At 35.4% G+C, this 4285-nt stretch overlaps 1 long non-coding RNA gene across 1 annotated transcript; it reads right to left on the reverse strand.

Annotated features, from left to right (window-relative positions):
* Positions 1-229: 229 nt before the first annotated feature.
* On the reverse strand, positions 230-2208 carry LOC116843820. The gene is made up of 3 exons (XR_004377930.1): positions 896-2208; positions 566-742; positions 230-442 (listed from the first exon to the last, which is right to left on the reverse strand). It is a non-coding gene; the product is annotated as an uncharacterized LOC116843820 (long non-coding RNA).
* Between the last annotated feature and the right edge of the window lie 2077 nt (positions 2209-4285).

A 4285-nucleotide genomic window follows, 5' to 3' on the forward strand; every position in this document is an offset into this window, starting at 1 on the left:
AATGATATGTTTTTAAATATTATTTCTAAAGTTATAAATCATAATTTTCAAATAAGAATGTTATGTTTTTAAATATTAATAGAAATTTTTGTTTGAAATATAAACAATTTTTCAAAATCTCTTGTTTCTACTTTTCATTTTATTTCCATATTATTGTTGAAGTTTTTCATTATGTTACAAATATTGAATAAAAAAAGAAATGTATCATATACAATTAATATAAGTGCACACAGCATTAAGAATATCATATACATATATACAGATTGAACTATTCAACATTATAATTCTTTAGGTATGTGGCAACTGCTGAGTGATGATCATGGCATCTTATTATTGCGTGGATTCTCTCCAACTGCTGCTTCAAAAACTGATTTTCTGCCAACATCAACAAAAGGCTCTCTTCTGTAACTGGCTCAACATTTTTTTCTGCATCTATAGAGCTCTGAAATGAATTAAAGTATACATATTTATACTATATATTTATACATGTTTATGTGTAAATAAAAAAATAAACATATAAATATAGAATTCTTTCATCTTATTGTAATGTATCACAGAAACTTACATCTTTCTCAGTGGCTGCACTTATATTTTCATTATTTTCAGCTGTTAAATTTTCATCAGCTATTTCATTTGCAACAGGTGAATTTAATACATTGAATAGCGTCGGCACGGCATTTGGCTTCAATTTTTTTCAACTATCTGCTCGATCAGTCTCAAATTGCGACTCTTCAAAATGTTTCTAAAATAAGAAAAATGCATATAAGATTAATTACAGTCATTCACATTCATGTAATTTCAAACAGCGACAAATCTAAACTACACTTAAAAAACAATCTATGAATTTAAACAAACAGAAAAAGCTGCGTAAATTGGAAATTAAGAGAGTACTTACTTCGCAAAGGAACGTTGATTTCGATGGTGTCCAAGATCCCCTGTTGACATTACGTACCCATTGCGTTCGACGAACATTATCCATAGGAAATTGAAATAATCGAACACTTTTTTCAGGTCTGTTCGAACAATTCATTGCAGCGCAGCAAGACATTTTATAAACGGAAAGAAATTTGGACACGTAAACACAAAAAATTTCGATCAGCTTAGAACTCGTAACTACTATGCTCAACCTACCATGCTTCCTCGGCTGACAGCTCAGTGGCGTAGCGTCAGGAGTGCAAGGAGTGGGGGAATAGCATGAAAATGGCGGACAAGAATACCTATCTTTTTAGTGCCTTAATCCGATGCCATCTGCGTCCGCAATATGCTTGGGTTTTGTTGGTAAAGCTTGGTGACAAAATCTGATGCCAAATTGTCGCCAAATATCGCAAAGTTTGGCGCCAAACTGTGCCGCACAAACCTTGGTCGGTATTTGGAGTCAATTTGGCGTTAGATTTCACCAAGCTTTGTTCAGTATTTGGCATCAATTTGACGTCAAACTGTACCGCATAAATCTTGCTCGGTATTTGGCGTCAATTTGCCAACAACCTTTGATTTAGCAGATATTGTGTCCAATTTGATGACATTTTGGCAACAAAATTTGTAGTCAAGTGTTGGGCAAAATTTGCTTGAGCAGATTTGGCTAGCTGGGTATATATGTATACATATATATATATATATATATATATATATATATATATATATGAGTTATATATATATATATAATTGCACACGTGTATATATGCATTAAATATTATAAAAAAGAATTGTTTTATGTAACTTTTGTCTCATTATTTGATGTGGTCCTAATAATGTGGAACTAAGTTTTTTAGAATAAGAATGAATTCTTACTATGACATACTGTTGTACGATATGAGATATTAAATAAAGTTCGTGTGAGTCTGATATTGTGTCCATGATTGGACGTGGTCTATGACTGAATGGATTAAATAGTATTTGTGAGGCGCCGTATTCATGTCGCTCCTGAAATCCGCGGCTTACAAATGATCCTTAGCAATAGTCGGTGTGCTGTTTGTTTTGAGAGCTGAAGGGAGTCTCTTAACAGCTTCAGCATCGTGCGGACGTTTTGGCTAAGAGAGAACGGTTTTCCCGGCGTATTCTTTTCTGCTCAAAGAATAAAGGCTACTTCTTTTTTTTAAAAACTGTTGTAGTTCTTTCCCCCGCGCTCGCGAGTGTAATAATATACACACACACATACACACACACACACACACACATAAAGAGAGAAGAAAAATTATTAAAATCTATATTCAAAATATTATTAAAATATAGAAATATCTAAATATCTAAATATTTTACATAATATTTATTGTAAACAAAAGATTAATATTTTGTAAATATTTCTATAAATATTTCACATGAAAAAAATAAATATAATTATTTATAATTATTAAATTAATAAAGAAATAAGAAAATCGAAATTTAAATTGGTAATGTACATTAGAAAAGAATTCTTTAAATAAAAGAAATATATTTTGTTACATATAATTTCTTAATTTAAACAAATATTTGTTAAATTTTAGAAAATATATAATAAATATGTGACGATGCCTCACACGCATCGTCACTAACATAGCCGACACAACAACCGTCGGCTGTAAACGGCGCTAAGCGCCAAACAAATAAGACAAACATAAACATGCGCCGCGCCTAGCATAGGCTAAAAACAACACCGCGGACGTGGGACGTCAACAACGTCAAATGTAAAGATACGGTATATAAACCGTGGCCGAGAAGTAAGCGAGGAGACCGATCCGGATCGCAGACCGAACTCGATGCTGCAGAGCGGAGAGCAAGGAGTCCGACCGTATCGTTTCTACCTTTTTGTTAACCCCCGAAACCGCACAGGCGAAACCGGCACCAGGAGATTGTGTGTTCGCTATCTCCGTCGAGAGCTCTTGACACCGACTTCGCCTTCCTATCTGGATCCAACGACCGGCCTACGAGTTCGTGTGTTCGCAAACCCGATCGAGCCTTCTCGGTACCGATCGTATCCCGAGTCTACGTGCAAGTCCACGAGCCAGTGCGTTCGCTGCGCTCGATCGAACGTTGTCGATACTTGCCTATTTCGTTTCGGCGATAAGCGAATCGCCCGATATATCACACCGCGTGCTGTGACACGCAAACACCGACTCTACCGCCGAGCCCCCGCGGCCACAACTTGTCCGCATCGCGATTCGCGAAATCAGCGCGATCTGTCTCTCGCAACACGCCGTCTTCGCGTCATTCGCCCCGCCTACCGAACCGCGAGACGCGGCCGATCGAAAACGCGATCCGATTACTGGCGCCGTCTCGCGCCGAGCTACACGCGGTTCACACCGTTGTTCTGTATATCGAAATCCAAATAAACTTATCTATTGTTACTTGCTGGTGTCAATCAATTAACGACCCCGGACTCCGACGAGCGACACTCCTGGCAATACAACAAACAACCGATACGAGGAGTTCGGCTGTTACAAATATAAAGAAATATTTTTTTAAATTTGTAAAATAAGCTGTAAAATTATGAATTTATAAATAAAAAAAGTGATTTCTTTGATTTAAAATATCTATACAAGATGTCCCGCGTAAAACGGACCAAAAGAAAAATATAAGTAGAACACATTAAAGTGAACAAATATTATATAGGCCATTTTTCAAACAACCACGTAAAATTTTGAGATATTAATTAAAATAGTTGAGCATATCAGAGCGCGGCGACATGGCAGGCGGGACATACGGCTCGCCGCGGCCGGCGAAGAAAATTGATGATTGCTCGCGGGCCTATCTAGGCCAGAGAGGTGGGCCGTTTGGCATACTGAAATGAGTAGCTCCATGTGTGCGTCCGTGTACGTGTGCGTTCTTCCATTTTCTTCGCCGATCGCTGCGAGCCGTATGTCCCGCCTGTCGTATCGCGCGTTTTAATTTGTCAACTATTTTAATTAATATCTCGAAATTTTACGTGGTTGTTTGAAAAATGACCTATACAATTTTTGTTCACTTTTATGTGTTCTACTTATATTTTTCTTTTGGTCCGTCTTACGCGGGACACCCTGTATATATAAAAATAAACAAATGATTTCTTTACAAGAAGAAAATTTGTGTTTTTAAATGTAAAAACGGTTTAAATAAATATTTGCTTGTTTTAAAAGTAAATAAAATACAAGTAAATCATTTTATAAATCTGAATAAATTATTTTCTAATATTAAAAGTATTTTTTTATGTTTCAAATTAAAATTTCTTTTATTATCAGAAAACAATTTATTTAAATTTACAAAATAATTTATTTTACTTACTTTTAAAACATGTAAATATTTTTTAAATATACTTTCTACATACTTTTTAAAA

The sequence above is a fragment of the Odontomachus brunneus genome, unplaced genomic scaffold, assembly GCF_010583005.1.
Source record: "Odontomachus brunneus isolate Ranch 3 - 2012 unplaced genomic scaffold, Obru_v1 Obru_scaffold_003, whole genome shotgun sequence".
Taxonomy (NCBI): Eukaryota; Metazoa; Arthropoda; class Insecta; order Hymenoptera; family Formicidae; genus Odontomachus; species Odontomachus brunneus.